The following is a 26,377-nucleotide window of genomic DNA, read 5'->3' on the forward strand; positions in this document are numbered from 1 at the left end:
GTCTAGTTTTTTGTAGTTGTAGAACGATTTACAATGCTTCACTGATGTGTCTGTCCCAGGACAGGACAGGGCACCTGACACGCAGGTGAAATCAAGGTCAGAGAGCTTGTATTCAGAAACGGCTGCTCTGTCTGTGCTGTCAGAAAATGTAAGCCACTGATACTGTCTGTCACCTTCTTTTCAAACCCTGGGAATGTTATGTGACTGCGAAACAAACATTTCTCTATGGTTTCTGAAAGTGAGTAATGCATAAGAAGTTTAACAAGCCATCTCACAGCAGAGTTTTGGATATGAAATGACAATTTAATATAAATACCTCCCAAGTTTGAGTGCTGAAGGCAATGTACAGGCCACCCTGCCCACAGAGAGATGCATTCCTGTCAGATGCAATTTGCCGAATTGCACTGTTGTTTTACAAATGTGGCCTTATGAATCAATACCAGAGATCATGGATATCCACAGATCTGCAGTACTCAATAGACAAGCAACCCCAATGACCTTTCTTTCCAAAACATTTTGGAAGAACCAGAAAAGTCTTGATTGAGCAACTTACAAGCAATGCAGAGAGCTTTTACTACAAATCATCTGTCTTATTTTCTGCATGCTATGAGCAATCCCTCATGTCTACTGCATTAATAAATTAACCGGGAGTGTAATGAGAACGATTAGCCAGTTTGGACTCCGATGGGAAATGATACTGGCTGTTTTGAGTGTGGACAAAGCAGCTGGATGACACAAGGGCTAGGTGCAGGTGTTCTCCAAAGGACAGAGACTGGGTCTGGAGCTCTCTGGTATTATAATAATACTTCCTTTTTCAAGTGTTGTCGCTTGGATTCTCATGCCCTGTTATCTTGTCTAAACCAATCAGAAGACATTGCTGCAACACACCGAAAACAAAGTATTCATACTGCACATCAGTCAGTTAATTTAGGTGCAGGGTGAGGATGCATAGGTGTCCACTGAATTTCTAACAATTATCATTAATAAATAATTGCAGTCAACAGGTAGTATTTCCTACACTTAATCACTCATAATTGTTTTAGACTGGGGTGAGAGTCATACATCTACTGGCAACAGCACTTATGAGACTTCACCATGGTAGATTAGTGTGATAATTCTGCAATTTACCTGTGAGTTACCGAGCATCTGCTCTTACTGCCATTCTTTACCGGCCTCTTTTACATGGATTTTGCCAAGATTTCTGAAAATCTTTTACTATGGTACACCAGCAAACTTTATGGTGGAAGTACTGTAGGTCTGAGATTGTTGGCCTTTCCTGTCACATTATTTCACCTGCTTTTTGATTCAGTTTCATAAGGAAATCACTTCTAAAAGCTTACATCTCAGAAATGGCATGCTTATTAAAAATGACACTGTTTTCAGAAAAAAAAATTGAAGCAATGCATCAGATTTGAAATGGAATGCCTGAGGTGTGTCACCAATAAGCCTCAGTTGTCATCATTTTTCTCTCTTGTTGAAGTATCTCAGTTCAAGCTGACGCCTTGAGAGTTGCTAGCTGTTTGTCAAGTTACTCCAAAGATCAAGCTGAGCGCATGCCAATCACAATCACAAGATGAAACCGTCAGCATGACTCAGAACTGGGGAATTATATGCTCATGAAGAAATATCACACGCAGAAGAAACCATTGATCCAACGGACTGCAGCAAGTCCAACGATAAATCAAGCATCTGAGACGACAAAATGGAATTGAAGTGTTGCTGTGCTGAGGACTGGAATATGATTTGTGGGTGTCAGGAACATGTAACATGGATCTATACTATGTGTGTGTATTCTAGTTAGCTTCCTATATGAAAAACAGACATTTCTGTGGAAGAAAACATCGAAAATAACTACTGACATAATGAGTCCATTTTTATCCTATGCAGAATAAAATCTGAAAGTATTTTAAAGGTTACTATATATATATATTTCAGCTACTTGTCTATCAATAACAGTTGGCATTGTATTGCCATGTAAATTATTGGATGAAACACACTTCAATATGTCTCTGCATTTATACAGCTTGTTGAAATTACAGTCACAATCTAACCGGAAACTTGAGTAATTAGAAAGGTTTCCTGTCTTCCGATTCTAACTAAATGCCCGTTCTGTAGTTCATTGGCAGCCAGTGTTGTTCAGCACAGGTGTGGATTAAATGTATTTTTATGCAAGAAAGAAAATAATAAACTTCAGGGTGAAAGAGCCAATTATTCCTTGTTGTCAGAAGATTGCCACCCAGAGGAAGAGATGGCAGAAATAGGGTAAATATAAAGTAGAAATTTGTAACGCTGACTTCGGAAGTCATGGGCTCAGTTCTACGGGGGCCAAAGTGAATTGTGCATTTCATTCTGGTTCTCAGTTTAATTTCTTAATTGAGTTAATTACTTTTTTAATTGGAAAAAATAATCCTTACCTCTGGGTGTTCATTCTCCCAGGATCTAATTAATAACATCCTTAAAACTCTTCAGGATTGTGTTTTATTGCCAATATAAGGGCTATAGGATTCCGTCAACAGCAGGATAATTAATGCCAAAATGGGACCCAAACTCTTCTAAATGCAGCAAAACCTCAGTGATGATGTTTTCTTGCATTCTTGTATTTCTTGTATGTGCCTGGAACACACCCCAGCAAGAGTGAAGAAAGAGGTATATCTTTCTTCACAAGCTTCAAGTTCAATTTACAGGAGAGATCATCCCAGCTCTTCTTATCTTTAATCTTTCTTACGTCTGACTGAGCCTTTCATGTTAAACATTTTTTATGAGCCTTTTATATTAAACATTAAGCAGCAATCCTGAGTCTTCTTTCTGCAGATCGGAAATCCTGTTTCTCTCTACAAAAGTACAACACACAAAAAGCATAAGAATCCTAATTTGAAATGTATTTTCTCTTCTTTCTAATTTAATGCAGTCGCCACAGTCGAAGCACAGCAACTGCTTGAAAGATTTAGGCATAAGACTAAATACTTTTGACAGTGTGCAAATAATAGTCTTTGTATTATCTGTATTTTTTTCCATTCTTCAATTATCATAATTTAATGTATAAACTGTAATTATTTAAACAGTAGAAGAAATGATTATAGTAATTTCAGAAGCTATGAAATTCTGGAGCTTTGAAAATAACTTTATGGTTCAATTATTATCTAGGAATATATCTTCATCACTGCCACGTGAGTCAGCTATCTTATTTATGTACAGTATCTGCCACGTCAGGTGACTGTTTCCAAATCAGTGGTATAATGAGGGGAACTCTAACATTAAAACTTGAACTTTGGAAGCTCAGGCAAATGTCTGAAATTCAACTTTAATTGCCTAACAGTCTTTTTAGAGTAAATAAGTAGTATCAAATTCAATTATTCAAATAAATCATTTAACTAATTAGTTATGTAATAAACTAATTAAATGACTTTTTTTTCAAAAATATGAAACATTAACTTAAGCACTTCACAATCATTCATTGCACGTCTTTTTAAATGAAAGCTGAAAATCCTTTAGCAATGGATAAAACAGAGATTTTATAGCAAAATACATTAAAATTTCTTTTAATAATCAGATCACTTTTCCTTTAGCTTGATTAAGGACACAATAAACAAGGAACGGTTTTGGACAGTTGTGCTCCAACTAATCATGGTGTTTAGTACAGGCTCCAAAACCGAATTTCTCCATCCTTGAATCCTTGTTGTCTTGAAATTGCAAAAACAAAAGAAACATGTGTAATTAACGTGATGTGTGAGACACTTACAGGAGGTTTTTTTGGGGGGTGTCTTGGTTATTTTTATTTACAGTCAGTGATAAAAAAAAGCTCCTTTGTCCCAATATGACAGATATGCCCCTATTAAAAAGTATGTTTATTTATAGACGCAGGAATGAATCTGAAGCATTTTCTTACACTTCAGAGTCAGGATTCTCCTGCAGGTTCTTTGAAGTCACTCCTGCTGATCTGATCTTCTGTGTGCTTTCATCTTGGGCGTTTTCTTTGCTGAGAACAAGGTGGAGGTGAGACACGATCAAGAAAAAACTTGAGGAGAAAAAGGAGAAGGAGGCAGAAGATAATATTTAAAACAGCAAGTGTAAAAGCAGGGAGCCAGAGGGGAGCCACTAGTTCTAAACAGGCAATTTACGCTTGATATTAAAACAATTGCTGCATGTCACCCCATGCAGATGTCTTCAGAGAACTGTGTGTCCAGGAGCCCTGTGATGCTCTCTTTCTGTGGGCTTAGACCTTATTTCTTGGAGCATCAAGACACTGTCTACAATAGGTGTGCGTGAGTTGTACTGTGAGTCTCCTTTTGCTCTGTTGTTTTCTGTGAACATTCATTATTAGTGTTAATGTAATAAGGACATGGTTTAAAGTAAATTCTTAATTGGGACATGGTAGATCAAGAATGTACTGTTACTGAGCGATGTTCTATGAATCAGAATCTGAAATATATCTGTAAAGCGCAATGCAGAAATATGCTGCCCTGACACCAGAGTGCAGTTGGACCTCCAGCCCTCATTGAGCACAGTTTTCTGACCCTGTCTTTCACCGCTGTCGTGCAAAGGCCACAGCGCACTGTCGCATCAGATTACAGGGCTCCCCAGAGAGCTGCGGGGTAATAATGAGACCCAAGGACAGAGGACTGCGCGATCCCCACCTGCGTCTGGGGAGCTGCCTCCTCCTCCTCACCTCGGCCCATGTGAATGTTAAAACAGCCGGCTTGAACCCCAGACGTCCGCCCCTTGCTGACATATGTTGAACGGTTCCACCTGCTAGTTTCTGCTTTAATCCGATTTCATTGCTGCCGGCAATGAAACTGACACAACAGGAATGTCAGTGCGGGGAGAATGTGCAATGACATGACTTTACAAAGGTGAATCTGACAGCGGCCATCCGTGCGGATGGGACTTAGAAACTGCACTAATTGCCATGTGCCCATTAACACTCATCCCGGGCCACATGAGATGCTTTTGTTGTCTGTGATATCTTTTAGTAATGAAGCCAGGGCATTACGCTTAGATCAAAACCTATCCGTTTAAATCATGAGTAGCTAGTCAGATTCCTTCAAGCACATTGGTATATAATATTCCTAAGCTTTGTGTTTGCCCCTTCAATGCTAGAAATGTCCCCCTGGGCTTGCAGGTCAGACCAACACCACCCAGACAGACCTTCCAGAGGGGATGAAGAGCAAAAATGAACCCCCATCGAGCCATTTCATTCTGCAGTCAATTCTGAAAGTGCATGACAGTTCATCTCTCTAAAAAACCTTTCTTGGGATCGTCCTAAACTGGAAATCCTCTTGATCATTTTGTGCGCCGCAGTTTCTGGTTGCAAGTCCGCAAACGGGCTGGGGTTTTACCGTTTTATAAAAACAAGCTCTCCTTCGAGCTCCGGTGTGCTGACGTTGCTGTTCTTTGCTGGGCGCGTGTGTGGCGCTGAGGTCTGTCTGCTGGCACGAGTCTCTGCAGATCTCTTCCCTCCCAGAATAGCTCCCTTCTTTAGAAATTCTATTTGCATCCTTTCTCTCTGCGTGGAACTGCACTTTTTTCAGAGTTTACATTTTCAGGGACTGCTTAATTATTTAGCAGATTCCTCCTTCAGCTGCCACTGTTGCAGAGTCAGTCTTTGCATGCAGAGCAGAGGTGTCCATGGTCATCGGTGTCCTGCAAGCTGGGAGCCGGGCGACACTGGTGCTGTGTGTTTGAGTGCGGGGCTGAGGTCATTGACTAATTAGTAACAACCTCAGCCCTGGATCTGGGTCACAGATATGTCTTTGCTGCCTTAAGCACTGCATTACCAAGAGATCTTCAACTTTACCTTCAGACAGACATTTCAGTAGGATCAGAAAGAGAGAAAATATCACTCTGAATCATTCTTTTGCCAGCACTGCCAAAGTCCAATATCAACAGCAAACGAAACGTTTTTTAAAAAGCCCCAGAAAAAACCCCAAGCAGCAGGAAAGAAAAATGTTTGTGCCTTAACATCCTGGGAAAAAGGGTTACAAAAACGTGCCTCTCTTGTCATGTGTGATCCGTCCCGTGAGGTGGAAATACAGTAGTTTTAATGACAAAAAAATGAAGCAGTCCCTTAGTCAGTTCAGGACAAGCTTGTGAGGCTGTTGAGAAATGCTGTGGCCGGCAGCTGTAGATCCTGGAGAATATGAATATGAATGTCTGGCCTGCCTGTCCAGGGTAGTTAAACAGTCAAGATAGTTATAAGGGTTGTTCTAACACACTTTTAAGACTTAACCCATTGATAAGGTCTAACTTCATGAAGGGTGCAAAAAATGACAATTGAAAACAGACACCTTAATTAGAACTATTCCATTGAGCAATAAAGTCATTCTGGTTTGTTATTAAAAATAGGCACTTCTTTAAACTGGGGATAAAAATAGTAGTTCAGGCAGCTGACAGCTTCCATATACTGCTGTTCTGTTGCAGTTTCTCCACTAGCATCTGCTTTGTGATGGCAGAGATCCAGGCCTTCAAGGTCTAGTCTGCAGTGTGAACTGGAGTGTGTAATTGGGGATCGGTGGTGACCCACCTAGTCCACCAGCCAACGCTCAGCAAGTGTGGGCTATCATTGTCAGAAATTGGTTTGAACTCTGATATGTATTTCTTTGACATGACCATTCTCAATCTATTTCATTCAATAATTTTCAATATTTAAAAACATAAGGACATTTCTTCTATTACTCCTTCATTTGGAGTTGTAATAGCTGAAACCAAGGCTGAATATTTTACTAACATGAAGATTTAGAGAGAGTTACCTAATGAGGTTGTGATTTAAAAATCCAGTTGCTGGCAGTAAAGGTTTCTTGATTTGCTTTCCTAGATAACCAGCTGATCGAAAGGGTGTACTGATAAATACGCTGTGAATCAATATTCTTATTTCTAGGCCACCACCTACTACACGTGAACTGGATAGATCATGCAAATGTGGAAACATATGTAAATGGTTTAATAATAAAATGAAGCCAACATTAGAAGATGGTTTAAAAGTAGTAGTGCGCTGTTGAATGCAAAGAAAACAGAAGCATTGTTAGGGATGAAAAGAGCGTTTTGCTGGATCTTGAAAGAATGTCCTGAAGCTGGATAGAAAAACATACAGTGACAGGTGACTCTGGCTGCCAGCTCAGCTCCACAGGGAGACAGACATCCCAGCTGAGTTTGGACAGCTGTCAATATTCACCTGTGGCAGTTTAGAGAAATTCACCATCAGCCCAAAGCAAAGCTCAGCAGATTACAAATATCACTGTATCCTACCATATTGGATATGAATACAGTGCTCAGATGAAAAACGAGTTGCCACAATGCCACTATTATTTTGTTTTTGATTTTATTCCAGACTGATAATGCAAAGATGGACCCCCGAACCTTGTTTTATCAGCACTAGTATGAGTTAACCCCAGTAAATATTATTCTACATTATACTTTATTATCCAAATAGTTTTCCCCTAGGTGTTTAGCTGAAAATAAAACGCTGAATCTCGAGTAGACTCTTTTTGTCCTTTTGTGACATATTGAAGCGCTATCAGTCCCGAACAGATTACAGTGCTGTTCGATGGGCACCACTGGGATGCACGCTGTTGTCATTGCTGTGAGGGCTTGTCTCTAACAATAGAAGGATATACACGGTGATCTTGAAGGGCTCCCTGTCTCCCTAGGGGCCAAAGACTGCACAGAGCATGCTGAAAGGAGCTTTATTTGCTGAATAAACGGTCTTAGTTTAACCAATCCCCAGATCTGACTGGCCAGAACTCAAACACAAGAGAAGAAAGAAAACACAACGTTTAGGCAGTGGAGCCTTCTTCAGGTGTGGTGAAGAAGGCTCCACGGCCGAAAGTTGTGTTTTCTTCCTTCTCTTTTCAGCAGGGAATAAACCTATTACTTGTTCCTTTGCAGCCTACACATGCTGACGTAGCTACCCACCAGGACTTCTTATTATTATTCTATGCTTCTTCAAATTGTAGGTCATCATATTTCTTTTTTGTGTAATTCATCTCTGTTTTTTTAAAAGAATGACAAAGAAACGCTGCATCCTTAAGCTACTGAATACAGTTTTGCTATTTAGCATGCAGATCTAAATTAAATTCACAACTGCTGTCTTCCCTAAACAGCCCTTTTTCTGGATTCTCATTGGGTAGCAGTTTCGGTCTCAGGAACTCTGAATGACCTCTCCCGTTAGGCTTGACCTCAGATTATCAGTGTGACTCAACGTCAGTTCAGCTGTGATGTCTGAATATCAACACTCAAAGCTGAATGTCCACAGTGTGTCTAACACAGTCAAGAGCATGTGCAGGTTCATTCTGATCAATGAAATCAATAATAATCACTGAATGCTTCAACTGCACTTTGACCTAACAGTGCCTTTTTAAATTCATTTTATCCTTTTACATTTTTTCACGTAATATCAAGCTGTTAGCAAACTGGCGCTGGCTTGCTTTGCTCTCTGTAATAATGCATAGAGACTTCGCTGCAAAGGTAGGTAAATACCATGTTAGTTTTAATGGTTTTCTGCAGCTGTCAGGAGACAGAACACTTGAATGCCCATCACAGCAGTGACAAAAGTGAAAGGTTGTGAGGTTGTGACAGCACAAAAAGCATTTGCTGTCTTTTGATGTTGTGTGAATTGTTTCCTCTGAATTGCATTCTTAAATACCTCAGAACAGTGCGTACCTTTGTAGACTAGTTAACTTCAATCCGCTTATATAGACTACCAGAAAAGCTAATCAGCTTGTGCTTTGTTGATAAAACCAACTGCAGTACTAGCACAGGTGGGACCAATTCTAAAATAAACAGGGAAGATGTCTCAGCTGGTGTTATGACTAAACCCCTTTTGTTATAAGCTTTTGCAGAAAGAATCTGCATTTTACACTGCTTTTTAAGGTGTGTAGTACACATGCAGTGAAATGAGTGTAGATTCTCATAGAGAATGAGTCTCTCCGGTCAGGTGGAATATATGGTAGAGCACTGGACCAGTAACCCACAGGCTGGGGGTCCCACTCCAGACCCATCCAGTTAAAATGGGAAGTCACTGCTGGTCACCTCATTGAAGAAGATTTAGTTTTTTAAACAGTGCAGTGCTCTACCAGATATGGCACCTGACTGATTATCTGGGGCTTTGTATCGTATATACTGTACACTGACACCACACAGCTCTTTCAAATGATACACAGCCAAGGTGCCATAAAAATCCTTTTACTCTCTCGCACGACCAACACCCTTTTAAACCAAATATGGTAAATCCTGAATTGTATGAAGTAATCTGTTTGTGGCATCCAGGTTTCTGGAGGGCTATATGTGACTGTGGTGCAGTGGCGTGCAGCGGAGAGGAATGGTGAACAGGAGACCTGCAGGTGGGTCACGTGCAGTGGTGAGGAATGGTGAACAGGCGAGCCTGCAGGTGGGTCACGTGCAGTGGTGAGGAATGGTGAAAAGGAGACCTGCAGGTGGGTCACGTGCAGTGGTGAGGAATGGTGAACAGGCGAGCCTGCAGGTGGGTCATGTGCAGTGGTGAGGAATGGTGAACAGGAGACCTGCAGGTGGGTCACGTGTAGTGGTGAGGAATGGTGAACAGGAGGCCTGCAGGTGGGTCACGTGCAGTGGTGAGGAATAGTGAACAGGAGAAGCTTAATTTAGGTCACGTGCAGCAGTGAGGAATGGTGAACAGGAGAGCTGCAGTTCAGTCATGTGCAGTGGTGAGGAAAAATGGCAGCATGAGTTAACAAGTCTAATTGGTTTGGTTCCACAACAATGCAGGTCCAGCAGGACACTGGGAGCTTTCTGATGCTGTGTTCTATGGTGGTGATCCTGAGGACTGATTCATTGATCTCCCTTACTTGTTCCCTAATTGAACTGACTTGATGTGACATTCTGTGGGACAGGAACTGAATGGCAGGTTTTCTTTACCACCAGGAGGTATAGTGAAAGCCTTTTGTGAAAGGTTTTCTATGCACTCTGTGGCCTTTAAGTCAGGCTTCATTTTTTACTTTTGTCATCGCAATCCATTGCAATGGATAGCCCATTTAAATGTATCCTTATCTTTCCTCTTTGCATTTTCTGTTTCTGTTTCTGCCATTATTTTGTCTGTAATGTTTTTCAATTAATTATCAAAGTACTGTTACTCTCTTAATCTGCTCTGGCTCTCATTTCCCTTCCCTCTGGATTGACTGCACTGTCCAAATGTTTCATAGTCCTGTGTTGTCGCATGTAGTCAAATCTTCCCTCTGACAGTGAAAGCATCAGATGCTTATTGGCTAGTGGTTGCTCTGTAATGAGAGCTGACACTGTTCCTGAATCACAGTCATTATGAAAGCACATCAGTGCCACCTACAGAATAAAAACAACCTTCTCTCTTTGAAGAGGCTGGGCTCCCTCCGGGCCTTATTAAAAGAACATACTTTATTTTCATACAGGAGAGAGAGCGATAGCTTTCAGCTTTCAACATAATTATACTTTTTCTGATTTAAAATAAGGATTTTTTGAAAAAGAAAAGTTTAAACATTTATTTTAAAGGAGCCAGAGCTATGCTAGCTTCTTTAACATTTGATTTCCAGTCAGAGAGTCGAGGGCTGCTGTTTTGCTTGACTTACATTAGTTAAAAAAAGGAGAATTTAAATGTGCTATGAGCACCCTGTAAAGGTACAATTGTTTCGTTTTTGCTAGATTAACTGCAGTGCACTGTTGAGAAAAAATGGCTGATTTCATTATCTAGAGTAGATGGAGCAAAACGTTGGTGATAAAATGCTATTATTTCATTATTTAATTAGCAGCAGAAGAGCTCTACCCAAGCAGCAGCCGATTTAGAAACAACTTGAATGCTGTGTAGGTGAATCGTTTTTTGATACGATTGTATGTTATTCAGTAAATGTGTTGCCATATTTTAAACTGACAACTTCCTCTCTTGTGTTCAACTTTGAATAAAATGTTGATAATGAGACCAGACATTTATTAATAAACATTGGTACTTTTTTAAAAAACTGCATGTACAAAATGCAGAATAAGAACTGTGTTCTCTTTGCATTTCCAGAGGGATTTTTTCTCATGGTGCTACAACGCCAGACCTCTCTCAGTTTGTTGCTTAACAGCAAACAGTGTTTAGGTCTGATCTGTGTTGCAAAATAAAGGATAGGGCATTAAAAGCACAACAAATGAGTACTAGAACTCCTAGCCCTGGTTATATTTGTAATACCTCTCAGAAAACGTTTATAATATATAGATAATGTATATCTGTAGAATTTGATTGGATTAGTTGCCCTTGAATGGCTGTCCGTAGAGGTCATTTAAAAAAAAAAATTGGTTTTCATATTGACTGATGTACAGAACCTTTTATTTTAAAAAATGTTATATCATAATTGCTATGGGCAAGAAAATATTCCTTGCATTACCTGAGACAAATAAAAAATTGCAGTATGCCAACCATTTTATTAATGTCAAATATTTCTGGCACACAAAGAGACATAAATCATAAGTATAAAATTAACTTGTTTGTTGTTGTGGTTTTTTTTTTTTTTTCAAAAAAGAGATGGAGAGTTTGGCTTTAATATATGAGCTTGAAGTAGTTCCTGAATCTTCATTCAGAATAAATTATTTGATGTAAATACTGCAAAGCATTATAATAAGACAGAGTGTGTCAGTCTAACATTAGACTCAAACTGAAATAGCAACTGGTATCCATCAATCAATCAATCAATCAATCAATCAATCAATCAATCAAAGTAGTTGCTGGCAATGAAATGTCTTTTCTCCGAGCTCACCGGGGGGGAGGGGTTAAAATCACAAAATTAAGGTTACATAATAATAGATAATAATGAAATATAAATTAAATAAAATAAACACAGACAAAGCTCAATATAAATAGATCTGCTGTGTGTCCATGGTGCATGCAATATATTTTGTCCAAGTTGTGCAGTAAGCACAGTACAGTGAGAACTGTGTGTCCATGTACCCATTACGGGTGATTTGCTAAAGGAGCTCCAGGTTGGCTATTTAGCAGTCTTATTGCCTGGAGGTAGAAGCTGTTCCGTAGTCTGTTGGACTTGGACCGAATGCTCGGTACCGTTTATCGGACAGTTGGAGAGAAAACAATGTGTGACTTGGATGACTGGGGTCCTTGAGAATAGACCTGGCCTTCTTCAGACATCTAGCTGAGTAGCTATCCTGGATGTTTAGTAGCTCACAACCGGTAGTGAGCTGTGCTGACATCACCACCCTCTGCAGTACTTTGCGATCCCGGGGCGGAGCAGTTCCCATACTAGGCGGTGATGCAACCATTCAGGATGCTCTCAATAGTGCACCTGTAGAAGTTGGCCTGGATATGTGATGGCACGCAGAGCGTCTTTAGCCTGCGGAGAAAGAATAGGCGCTGCCATGCTTTTTTGACCACGATGTTGGTGTGGTGAGACCAGGTTAAGTCCTCTGTGATGTTCACTCCCAGGACATAAAACTGCTGACCCTCTCCACTGAAGTCCCATTGATATAGATAGGTGTGTGATCTCCTCCCTGGTGTTTCCTATAATCCACAATCATCTCCTTAGTCTTACTGATGCTCAGAGAGAGGTTGTTCTCCTGGCACCATGCTGCCAGGGTTTCAACCTCTTCCCCGTACGCAGACTCTTCACCATCTGTGATCAGGCCGATGACTGTTGTATCGTCCGCAAACTGAATGATGGTGTTTGAGTGATGCCTGGCAACACAATCACGGGTAAATAAGGAGTAGAGGACAGGGCTAAGCACACAGCCTTGGGGGGCTCCAGTGTTTAGAGTCAGGGTAGAGGATATGTTCGTGCCCACCTTCACCACCTGCGGACGGTCCGTCAAGAAGTCCAGGATCCAATTACAGAGGGATGTGTTCAGTCCCAGGTCCTGGAGCTTGATCACAAGCTTTGATGGTATTGAATGCTGAGCTGTCATCAACAAACAACATTCTCACAAATGTTCCTTTCTTATCCAGGTGTGAGAGGGCAGTGGCAATAGCATTTACTGTTGACCAGTTTTGGCGATCCGCAAATTGCAGTGGGTCTAGGGTGTCAGGCAGTGAGGAGGTGATGTATACTTTGACCAGCCACTCAAAGCACTTCATGATGCAACCGATGTGATTGCAATGGGGCGGTAGTCATTCAGGCAACTGACTCTAGATTTTTTAGGAACAGGGACAATGGTGGTTTTCTTAAAGCAGGAAGGAACTATAGACTGAGCTAGAGAAGGATTGAATATGTCCGAGAAGACATCTGCCAGCTGGTCTGCACATGCCTTCAGAACACGGCCAGGGATAGCATCAGGGCCAGGAGCCTTGTGAGGATTGGTCTTTTTAAAAGTGCCAAAAGTCTGCCAGTCCTGGGAGAATAATGGTAATATTAAAATATTGTGCAAGACAATTAGAGAGGTTCCGGCACTGCACTATTATTTGTTGTTGCATTGTATCCAGAAAAGAGCTGCAGCTCTTCATGATCACACTATGTTACCAATTAAAAATCTCTTCCGTGCAAGGGAACTTTCCAATTGTCAGTGAAAACGGTGTGAATGGATCTCTCTTCAAGCATGTGATTATGGTCAGCCTCCTGCCTAGAATACAGACTTTCACTCGTTTTATCTCAAACTTTAAACATTTCTTGAGATGGAGCAGTTCTCAAAACAGTCACCAGTTTTGCAGTCAAAGTGTAGCTGAAAGTCCCAACAGAAAAGCTGAGAACAGCCAGCCATGAGAGGAATTAGATAATGAAGGCAGAGTATTCAGAAAGGCAGAAAAAAAGTATTTCATGAATTAAAACCTCAGGTTGACAATATTGTCAATATTCTTCAGAATGTAATTTTTTGTGTCTGACTCTATAATTTATGGAGCTTAATACCTCATAAATGACTTTGACAGAGGATGAAAGCAACTATCCTGTTTTCAAAGGACCTCCCCTCCATCCATGAAAACAGAAAACACAAAATGCCAAAAAAAGATTAGCGGTGATTGTACCCTTAAATTTTATTAGCTCTCGTTCCATGTTTTAATCCTTTCGATATGATTGATGACCAGTTAATGGAGCTTCAAATGTTTTAGAAAGTGTACATGTAATATATAATAAACCTATGTTAAAGGTATTGAATTCCTGGAGGGACTCAATAAGCCCTTTTCTTAGGTACAGCTCCCTCTGTAGAAGAAATGAGGGAAGCTTTCTCTAGCAAGATATATATTAAACCATCCATGAGAAACCGTAAAAAGGGCATCTCATAAACATGAGAATTACTGTACATATTTCTGTGCTGACCTTTCATAAATGTCAACTAAAAGTCTGAATTTCAGTTACATGCATGATCTTCCCTTGTTAGACCTAAATCACTGTTTTTTTTATGTTGCTGTTGAAAAGAGGCTTTCCCATGTTAGACGTGTAAGGAGTTTTTCTCCTTCCACTGACTCAGAGTTTTGGCCTCTCTGAGGAGCTAAACATACTACTCAGAGCCCTTTATCAAGTAAATTCAACTTAACATAATCCACTGCTGACAAACCGTCATCTCTCATCACGTTTATGATGCTTCTGAGAGTCTCCTGAGACCACACACATCAGCTGTCATTAATCCTGCATTAGTACCTTTAATTCAGTGCTAAAAAGCAGAGGACATCCAGCTCCACAGTCTTGGTTTTAATGAAAAACCCAAGGAGTCTTCTCTAATGAGAACTGGACAAAATGCTGATACATTATATTCCCTTATTCAGTGATAGACCCCCTTTGAAAGGAAGGAGAGGGTGGAGAGGGTCTTGAAATGAACCAGTGATGTTATACTTCAGTCCTTGTCTTCTGACTACTAAGCACAGCGATAAATAAATTGACCTGCGTGACACCAGGATCTCTCCAGGATGATTTATTCTTTATTTTTGTTTAAGGAAAATGAATAAGGAGAGGCCTCTGTGATTGTCCATTCAAGAGACGACAGCATCACAATCTTTGGAAGACAAGCAAATGGTTTTTTGTCATCTGCATTACAATCCTACAAAATACAATTGAAACGAAGTCTTGAGCATTATATACTGAAGCCAATTTCTCTCAGGGTATTAACTTATCTTCCCTCCCATTCTAATGTCGCAAGTCTTCCCAGAGCCTGTGAGCTAAACAAGGGGATATTGCACAACCTGTCTGGTTGTTTTTTGTGGAATTGAATCCTAAATGCCTTATCTCTCTAGCATCTCATCTAGCTACAAGACCATAGGTTTTTTTTATTTTTTTACACATATTTTATTCACAGGCAAATGCTTTCTGTTGTTACTTCATTATAAGAATGAGGGTAATAAACTGCATTTTTCTAACACTTTTAAGTACAAAGTATTTTACAAAGAAGCAGGGACTCACTTTGGGAATCCATCTGGGAGACCCACGTCAACCATTCTGCAACACTGCTCCACCTGCAGATCAGGTGGAGTAAGAACTTACTGTACTTCGCAAAAGAGCTTTTGCAAGCCAGGACACCAGGGTTATCATCCATACTCTTCATACAGACCCAGTGAATCATTCATAACCAGCTAAACAGGAAGTCAGTTTAACATCTCATCTAAGCATTGGAAGTCAATGCCTAAGGGACGTATATAATAAAGATCGAGTATCTTTCTAAAGGCTCTTTCTGTATATAAATTACACAGCACCTTTCATAACCTTCTGTAGTTATCGTATGGAACGTTAAGCAAATGCTAATGCTTTACAAAAGATATAAATAAAGAAGCGCTATTCCCTACATACATCTCCATAGTAACGATTTGTGACAGGAAATCCAAGATGCTTGGTCTACTTTAGATTACCTGAACCAGTTTAGTTTTAAACTGCTGCACCAGTCTCCTCCTACTACAAACATGCAGGCTAGACTAATCAGTGTCTCTGATTGTCCCTATATGATATAAGGATTTGAACATACCATTTGCAAATTGCTCACTGGTGTTTTGCTTGTGTACAGCTATAGAAAAGCATCTGAGCATTAATCATATATAGCCCTCTGGGGCCTCTTATTCAATGCCAATTCTTCTTGGGGAAACTGTAAAGGGAATCAGTTTAATTAAGATGTCTATTAAGCAATGAGATACATACAAATATTTTGTAATTCAGGATAACATCTCATCCTCCTTGTTTATTTCAAAAAGTTCCAGGAAATCCTTTTGAAAAAGAATATGGCATGCTTCAGTCTGGAATTCCTTTTTTTGTAAGGTTGAACCTTTTTGCAGTTTTGAATGCTACTATGAGCTCCTACATCTGCTACTGGTATACTACTGTGAGCTCTGCTGCTTATCTTGAGATTGTTACTGATGAATGATAGTGCTCCTAGTGTTACATTCTTGAGATATAATAATATAGATGTATCAATTACAACTAATACTGACAATTGAGAGAAAAACAATTCATGAGGAATATGTTGTCACAATCTGCTGTCTTAATCCACATATAATATGAACTCAAATTGTGTGATGCTTAAGATATTGTTATGTTGCAGCTCTCTGTGCCAATCTTTCAGAAGTCAGGCATGGCAGAAATCAGCTCATGCATAAAAATGTAGCTATGTGATCCAATGATCTTATCCATTCATTTCTCGACCAGTGTAATCCAGGGCTGAACAACACAACCGGTCATCTTATCAACTCTCGTTCTGACTTTTGAAGCCCATTTCTTGCTACCATAGTGGCTCTGTGACTAAGGATCAGTGCCTGTGGCTGGAAGGTTGCTGGTTCAAATCCTGTGGCTGGTAGAGGAATCCTACTCTGTTGGGCCCCTGAGCAAGGCCCTTAATCCCCCCTGCTCCAGGGGTGCCATATAAATGGCTGACCCTGCGCTCTGACCCCAAGCTTCTCTCCCTGTCTGTGTGTCTCATCGAGAGTAAGCTGGCGTATGTGAAAAGACAAATTCCTAAAGCAAGAAACTGTATACGGCCAATAAAGTGATCTTATTTTATCTAAAGAGAAGCTCTTCCTCACACAGAGAAAATCCACTCGGTACTTGTTTTGTCATTAGTGGTGGTGATATGTGTTATTTCTAAAGGCAGCACATCTGCTTATGTCTCATCTCCTTCATCCTAAAAAACCTCGAGCTTGCATTTGCCCTGCTGTGTTTGGGTGTGGGTTTTACAACGCTGTTCATTGTGTACAGAGAAAAAGGAAAAGGCTGAGTGATCAGAGTTACAGGACAGAATTAGGCCACACATCTTCCACGCAGTGTGTAATAGCAGCAGTGAGATGCCATCTGAAAGCATCTCTGAGGACACTTTGCTGCATAAGCAATATTCCCAGCATGCGGCAGCTGGCCTACTGCTGGAGCTCCAATTCCAAGAGTAGCTGTTCTAAATGATATAAAGATGTGAATTCTGTCATATTTTCTGTCTCCACAGGACAAATTAATAGGGTCTCCACAGGCCGTGAAACTCATCACAGCCCCCGTTTTTTTTATTTCTTTCTATTTTCATGTTGACACAGTTTTAGGAAGGTTTGACATAAAATCTGTTTCATAATCTTTACCTCCTCCCTGTGTGTTACGAAAGCACAGTAGCATATTCAGGTTTTTTTTATGAGGGTTACTGATTGTATTGTTCACTAGCTGCAGATGGAGCATATGCTGAGGAGTTCTTGTTGTCTGCTGAAGGGGAAGACAGGCTTTTGCTTGTTGATTGGATGTCAAATTGACCCTAAGAACTCCCTTCTAAAATGAAAGTGGTACATGCCATAAATCTCCCAAATGTCCTAACAGAACTTGGTTTCAGTGCTTCAAAACTAAAATTTGCATGCCCGACAGCATCGCGTTGACAGGTGGTTGTAAGAGACTATAATTGTCAATGGCTGACACGATGGCTGATGATGTACGATGACTAAAGGAGGGAGATGTGGACAGCATGATGACATTGCCAGGATTGCTTACTGTCATGGGCCAGAAGGTCTTTTGATCAATAATGTGATACCTACAGTACATTTGGGAATTTGATGTCAAGAAATAACATCTGCATTGGTGTGCAGATGGCGCGCTTTAATGTGTAGAATTGTCTCCCCAGAAACAACAGCCAGAAAGCACTTTTTCTGTTTCTTATGTGGGTCTCTCATCGTGTGGGGTCACACCATGTCGGGTTAAGACTGGAACAAGGATAATTTAAATACCGTAGTTACATTCTGAATACGCCATTGGTATTGACTGTGTCTCGGGATCTCTGTTGGGCCACATTTGAAAAACAGAAGAGCAGATCAGAGCACACAAGGTAAGAACGCTATGGAACAAGAGAATTAAACTACGCAAGGCTCTGACATTAGCATCCTGCAGTCTTTCAGCGAGCCACAGTCAGGTGCAGAGAAATGACAAAGAGAAGTCAGTGAATTAGCACTGTGTAGCTAAGGAGTTAAAACCCATCATGAATAGCCCAGCTTGTGTCCTCACTTGTAAGCAACGTGTCTTTAATTCATGAAGAGGCTTCTCACTGCTGTGGGACCACACGACACTCGCAGTTTATTCAAAGAGAGTAGGCAGATGAAAAGCACCTGCAGAGCACAACAAGCCTCAAAACCAACTACTGTACCCACACAGCTTCAGAGAACGGACTGCCAGGAGCTCCCTGTGCTTTCTGGGTAACCTAACAGGCAACGGCCCAGTCAGTAATGTTGCAGGCTCTGAAGCTGGCTGTGTGAGGATACCCATGTCATCACTTTGTCACCACTTGGTCAGAATCCACTGCCCGAAAGCTGGTCTCTTGAACAACTTCTTTGCCATTACATCCAAAGCATCAGGAGGAGTTTCCAGGGTTGGAAAATTGAGCACCGTGGGTGTGCTGATTGAGGGAGATTTAGGAGGAAATCAATGCAAAGATCCTGGGGCTAAAATGCAAAGCAATGGTTCATAGATGAGTCATACAAAAACATGGTAACGTTTTAGTTTGGGTGTGCATTTTAAGTGTTAATTAACAATCTATAAGTGTTGTTAATAATTCTGTTTGAAGTAATATGAGTAGTAGTAATAGAAGCCTTCTTTTCTTTTCTAATCAATTATAGTATAAGGTATTTACAGATGTTTTATAACATGATTTATATAGCTAATTAATTTTTAATGGGCATCCCAGGTAAATGTCTACAGTTCCACACACAGGCCATTTTAAAAAAATACAATTTGCTGCAAATGTGGAATTGTTTATAAGATTAGGTGGCTACTGTTTATGAAAACATAGGCCTATACCTGCTGTGTTGCTCATATATGTACAAATGATTTATGGTCTACCAAGGCATTATCAGAACTACAGAACGTGCCAGGAGACTTATTCAATCATGATACCATAGTGCATAACAACAAGTAAAAGAAAGTGGAGCAAAGCAATTGAAGTGTCAGATAAGCCTGGTAAAAAACACAGGTGCCAATAAGAGTCAGAGTGTAAGTATTTAAAAATAAGAAGGTAACAGAGGTTACAGATGGGAGGGTGTCATTCAGACTCATCTGTGCCATTTGGTTGTTAGTACTTCATTGATCCAATGATCATCTGGCCATTTTTGAAAGAAGCCAGGGTATCAGCTTCAACAGCATTGCAGGGTAACCTGTTCCAGGCTCCCATAAACTTCCAATTATCCTGAAAGGGTTTTTGCAAATGCCAGGAGCTGACAGAAAACTAATTGGAAAAGTTATCATTTCTTTATGTGTTAGATGTTTCATCCAAAAAGAAATTGAAAATGCATATCAAAGGGGGATTACACCCAAAGGAAGCAAAACAATTATATATTATAATAATCTAGAGCTACAAACTGAGCAATCTTTTTGAGGCCAGAAAAAACTCCATTATGAGGCACTTTCTGTTGGAGCGTGAAGCTATGCAGGTTTATTAATTCATTTTCTATTTTAAGGACTGGCACCGTGTCCGGTAATGTGATTGGCAGCAGAAATAAAGCAGAGGCAGAGTTTTGCAAAGATCATCAAAAAAATCTTTCTTTTTTTTTTAATTCTGCAAGATTAGTGACTGCTGGAAAGCTGGGAGACTGAGAGGCTGGAAGCATTTTTTCTAATATTAATAGGGCCACCCTGTCACAACATGGAACTTGTTTGAGACACCTGCAATGGAAAGTTCTATAACAAAGAAGACAAAATTGTACATATCACTTAAAATATTGTTTTGCTAAAACAACTGACCTTCCTCTACAGAAGAATTTCGGTAAACCTCTGAATCTCTGGAGTGTCTGTTGCTACCTTGATACATACAATAACAGCTATGAGTTTTATATACATGAATGTAAAAACGTAATGAATGCTATGATATGACACTTTTTGAGTTTTTAATATCTATGCAAATGCAGATAGAGTCAGACAGCACTCATTGTGGCTAATCTCTGTTTGCTGCTGTGGCAGAAGGGACTCCTATCACGCTGTTGTCACTTTCTGAAAAGCAAGCGCTGTAAACATGAAGCCCAGAAAAAACAATGCTTATTCCTGCAGCAGGTTATAGCATGTCAGAAGAAAGCTATTCCACTGTACTGTGTGGTGCATTTACCTCTGGCTGTAGGAATAATGGGGAGTTTGGTATTGGTTACACAACAGATAAAGTACTTGCCAAAAGTCTACCTACGCCTTTTGAAAAATGAAAGGATTCAGTGGTTTCACAGATTACTTCAACAGGCTTTGCTTGTTTGCCAATTAGTGGTTGCTGGAGCAGCCAGAGCTGTCAGAAGGAAAAGAGACCTTTTACACGTCAGGTTAGCAAACAGAGCAACAGATCCAAGGTTCCAGAACCTTTACAATCTTGACAAAGGTTTTTAAACAACTGTGGTTTTATCACAGGGATCCCCATGCTGGTGGCTGTGGTCAGTTTTAGCCTCATACAGGTCAAACCATGTGAATTTCTAGGACTGTTCTTCCTCTTTCTAGCCTGGTCCTTTTCTTGCACAGTGTTTGCAAAGTGAGAGCAATATATATTTATATAAAATACATCAGCGCCTCTGGAAATGAATGGTGTGTAATATCCTTTTTTAATGAAGACTGAAAGTGCTAAACTACAAATTAATGACAAAACAACCATGTGGGTGTCGTTCTTGACATCAAATTCATGAGCAACCGAGGACAAGGCGTAATGGAAAAAGCCGAAATGAAACATAAAAATGTAATGATGAGGGACATCATTCTTGGTTTAGTTGGCAAAACGGTGTGTTGTCTTTTCTTGCTTTGTTTTCCCTGTGACAGAAATCTGTGCTTAAGAGGAAGCAAGAACATTAAAATCTCTTTATTCAGTGAAGTCCATTGCTGAAATGCTTCCCCTTGCATCAGATATTCTGATCTCAGCCATCTGTTCCTTGTCGGCCTTTATCAGACAGGATTTTCAAACAGGTTTCTTGAAAAGATATGAGACCACACGTTAATAAATAAGAAAACTTAGCAGCAAGGGAGTAATTAACCAAACTACATTACCTTTATAATAAAATGAAAAAAATAATTAAAACTGATGAATGTTCGGTCAACTCTGTCTAAATAGGCAGGTTTAAGAACCATTAGAAATGTGCAGAAGTCTATTCTTTTGAAGAGACTGACAGTGTTGGAGGTTCTTTGCATGATCTGTAATCTAGCAGTGCAGAAACATTCAAAATTAATATTGCTATTTTCCGGCTGTGAAAAAGTTTCAACATGTCAGTACACCTCTCTGTAGCAATGCCAACAGTCTCTGTAAATCAGTACTTGTTCTAGGATACAGGCAGTGCTGATGAGCTTCAGATAATCCTGCAAACTGACTCCAAAGTCGAATGAAGAGACAAGAACAGAAACAAGGTTGAAACTAACATGTGGGTGAACTAACATCCCACATCTCACCTGTTCCATGACTTGACGTATTTATTTTCACAGCAGGCCTTTCAACAAAATGTGGAGATCAGTTTTTTTAAGCAAATGTAATTTGTCGTCCGCTTCCTGTGTTATTGTTGAAAATCTGAAATTGTAGACAAGTCATTTAAAATTCTAGAAAACATTGTTTAAGCGCCATGTAAAAAATAAATGCTCACTGCTCACTCTGGCATCTTGTTTAAGTGTGCTAACTGAAAGTTAAGCACTGAAAGAACAACACAATTCTACAGAGCAGAAGGCACTTATTTGAACATCCCTTGCCTTTCCTAATGCTCAGTCTCTTTTCCCTTGTCTATCTGCATGTAGGAATTAAAAGCATCTCTATTTCTGATGCTCTCTGTACTTTTCCATTTCCTTTGAATGTTTCAGCAGCAGTGCAACAGCAAAAGAAAATCAGAAGACTGAATTCAGCCAAGAAAAACAAAGTGTACAAATCTAGATTATGCTAACCTAATCACATCTCAGACAGTGTCACCCCCTGTACACCTAGAGGGCGCTGCTCGTCTGTCCTGTTCCTAGTTCCCTGTGATAGTTCATGTCTTTCCGGTGTGACTTGTTGTGTATCCTATTTACTTCCTGTGTCTGCTCTGCTCCTGGCTCAGCATTGAGGGTACGGATGTCCTGGGACCTGCCTAGTACCAGGTCGCCCCACGTCCGTATAGGTTTCTATACCAACATCGTCTGACCCCCTGAGCCTGGGCCATCCTCCGTGTTGTACCCTTTAACCGCTACGCATAGGGTCTTTATTGCTCTCCTGGCCATTCCACGGCTTGCCCTTCCAACATCCCTAACAGACAGGCTTCTGAAAAACTACGATAAACAGGTCAACTCAGGCTAATGAAGTGCCCTTTCAGTGTTGAATCCTGTCTTTAGTATGGCAAGCCTTTGTCTTCTTCTTCAGCAGCTCCTAGATGCTCATTCCTTGACAAGAGGATAGCAGGGAGGAGGCCATGACACTGGTCCAATGTTCCTCCATGTCTTCAGACATGCAGAGGTTTAACTAACTATCTCTCCTTTCCACCCACATTAGCACACTATCGTTCTTCAAGCTTGAAGCTTCACGGCATTTGAAAAGTTACTCCACAGTTCCAGCCGTTTCACTGAACACATCTCAAAATCCGTAGAGCATTTCTTTCAGGCAATATTATTTCAGTCATCAGCCTTCAGTGGCCCATTTCATTGATTTTTCTCTGCGGCACTTTGCATTGCAGATCCAGTGAGAGGTTGAGCATCGGTGAAACTCTGTAATTCAATCACCGAAAGAGGCCAAATCACTTCCCTAGGGTTAAAACCTCTCTGTGCTGACAGACAACTTTTATTTGTTTGCATTTAGACAGGGCTAATCTAATTCCAGTTCTCTCAAGTTCTTTTTAAATGGCATTCTGTGATAGCAAATGTCCGGTCTTGAAAAAAGTTTGGAAGCAGTGTGAACTCAGGAACCTGTTACAGCTTTGTCAGCGCAGTTTAAAACACCTGCATAGTCTGGAGATCAAAGACAATAACAGGGTTGTAAAGTATTTTAATCGGGGAGAGAGCCCTATAATGTCTTGAAAAGTAATAACTATTCTAGTGTAATTAGAATCATTTGGAATGATATGTGATGATCAGCAGTTGTAGGAGATACTGTCACAGAAGCCGCGTCAGACTCCCGTGAAATGCGTTGTTAAAGACCCTATGCGTAACAGTATAATCCGGAAGTGTCTGGAGAATGACGTCAGGGAAGGCACAGCGAGGTAAGGTCAGGATGACAGACAGGGGGCAGTGACTGAGGTGATCCGGTGCATGGTGGGTGCGCAGGCGAACAAGTCCAAAGGATGTCTTAAGGGGTAGTTAGGGCGCTGTCCAACATCCAGATGCAGGGAGACCCATCCGAGACGCAGACGGTTAAAAACAGGAACAGGGAACTGGGACCCGGAACATGAAAAGTTAAAAGCATCACAGGGCACAGTGCTCCAAGCCCCGGACTCAGAGGTCAGCACACCGTGATGAAGTCTGTGCCCTCGGGCCACTCCTGTGCCCGGTAGTAGGCAGGTAGGCTTCCATCTTCCAAAGCTGAGCCCAGAACTGCAGAGACACTGGGCTTAAATAATGAAATGGGGATAAGGCACCGCTAAGACTAACAACACTGGGAACAATCCGAAAAAGTAGGAGCACCCTCTAGAGGAGGGATGACGGCCTGAATCGGATACGACGGCCTGAATCAGCTTAATCTGTGTTAAAGAGTGACTGGGTGGGGATGTTCTGGGGAACAGACACACAGCTCTTTTCCCCAAGCTGTTTTCGAAGCAGGGGCACATTCACAGAAGCTGCACACACACATGTACGCTTTAGGTTACACTTGGCTAAGAAAGCAGCTCCGGTAGAAGCTTTAATAATACTTTATAATACTTCGTTTTAAAAATACTGAATTTGTATTTGTATCTTATTACACTCTGATATTTAAGAATATCTTTACAGGGAAGCAATTGCTGCATATTGATAGCAATTATACATATGTCTATAGTGTGTCGCAGGTTTTTCAGGACAGCACAATGTTTAACAATCTAATTGGATCAATTATTGGTTTAATTGGAGCAGAGGAACAGATTTCGTTTTGGGGTGCTGTTGGTTTAAAGAGACCTGGGTGACTGAGATATCTGTAAACCTGCTCTGTCCTGATACCCAGGGCATTAAACTTACAGCACTGATTATCAGTAAACAGTATTTGCAGGGCACAAATTAATTTGAAGACTTTGTACTGAGAAAGACACTGAAGTGGTTTTCACAGTTAATGCCATTCATGTGTTCAGTGCTGCTTTTAAAAAAATCCTATCACATTTCAAGCCTTGATGTACACCTGCATTTTCTTTTGTCATATCATCTTTTAGTGCAGTCCATCAAGGGTATGAATACACGTGGAGGCTACTGCATAAGTATATTGGCCAGTATGCGCAGAATTAATCTTCTACCATTTTTTATTTTATTTTTGCACTCCAGTTCTTTGGCTAGATTTTTCAGTGCTCAGTTTATGGAAATCAGGCAGTATGATTCATAACCCAATTGAATAGATGATGATAGCAGGAAACAGTGCACTCAGCACAGGGGCAGCACTGGCTGCTCTGATTCCTGACAGGTGATTTTGCATCATTAACCCAAGTTTTCAAGCAACAGGGATGCTCCTGTTTCCTTAGTACAGGGAAGCAGATTGCCATCTAGAATTGAAGAACATCAGACCAGTCATTTTCAACTGGACGGACTGGTGTGTCCAAAATTCCTCATCATCCCAGAATGCCCGTGGAGCATGATGGTTCAGCATGTCCTCCCCAGTGCCTTTTAGTCCGGTTTGAATGGGTACTTTAACAAAATCAGATTTTTCTGAAACAAAATTAAGACAAATGGCTTTGGCAGATGAAGAGACAACAGCACATAAGGCAGGAATGAATCGTATGGCTCCTTTTCTATATCTTCCCGAAGTGAAAAATAGCAAATCTGCACCCGTACCCCACCAGCCAGCTTACTGATGGTTACAAGCAGTGACTATTTCTGCCACCTTGTCACAGGATTACTTGGCTTTGGAAAGAGTCAGAAAGAATGTTCCAAAGTTCAGCATTCCAGCATACCAGAAGTTTCAATACACAGTATGTGCCAAAGATAGGCCAAGAAGTACATCTTATCTTCATATCTTGGGAAAGAAATTTGCATGATTTCTATGTCATTGCTTTCTGCCATAACCCTCAACACTATGAAACAAATAGGATTCCTCGCATCGAAGGCGGATCTTTAATTCTTGATCAGTATTCTGTACGGACACTATGCTTTGTCACAGTACAGTCTATTATGGACAAGTTGTTTATCTTAAATATTTTAAAAGTAATATAACTGATAAGTGACTTGGATCTTACATTTTCTAAGATCAAAACTTGATGCAGGCTTAACTATTTCAAAATAGTTTCTCCAAGTTCCTACAATGGTGTAGTAATGCATTTTATAGGATAAGGGAAAGCTTGGCCAGAGTTTAGGAAGTTGGAGTTCTTATAAAAATTAAAAGTAAGTGGCAGTAATTCAAAGCATCTAATTTTCCTTTAGAGAGCCAGAAAGCAATTTCCAGATTGCATTGTAGTCTCTACTGACACGTCTGCTGAATGTAGCCCTTAATCCATTAATTACTTTGCAGAATAATTGGATCTCCCTTTCTGACCACAGAGATTTCCTCTCAAAATCTCTGCTGATCCGAACACCGGGCAGTGCAGGACAAATTAGCTCCCAGCAATGCTGTGTCCTGCAGGTGAAAGAGCAGCACTGAGGCGCTACCTGAAGAATGGCTGCACTCTCTGCATCAGATCAATGACTTCTCTCATCAGGAGCTTGCTACAGCTTTGTCAAGCTCATGCTCATACTTATGGAAGGCACATGCATTATTAAAAAGTCGGTGAGGCAGAGCATGGACCATATTTATTTCCTGAGTTGGCTACCTTTGACATTATTAATGTTAGGAAGACAAGTAATTTCCTTGCTAGCATTATGGAAGCTTTTGCATATTGTCATAGATAGCATTTTACATATCCCCCCCCCTTTTCTGTCATTGATAACACAAAACAAAGTTGGAATCTGTATATAAA

Source organism: Lepisosteus oculatus, chromosome 19, assembly GCF_040954835.1.
Source record: "Lepisosteus oculatus isolate fLepOcu1 chromosome 19, fLepOcu1.hap2, whole genome shotgun sequence".
NCBI classification, from domain to species: Eukaryota; Metazoa; Chordata; class Actinopteri; order Semionotiformes; family Lepisosteidae; genus Lepisosteus; species Lepisosteus oculatus.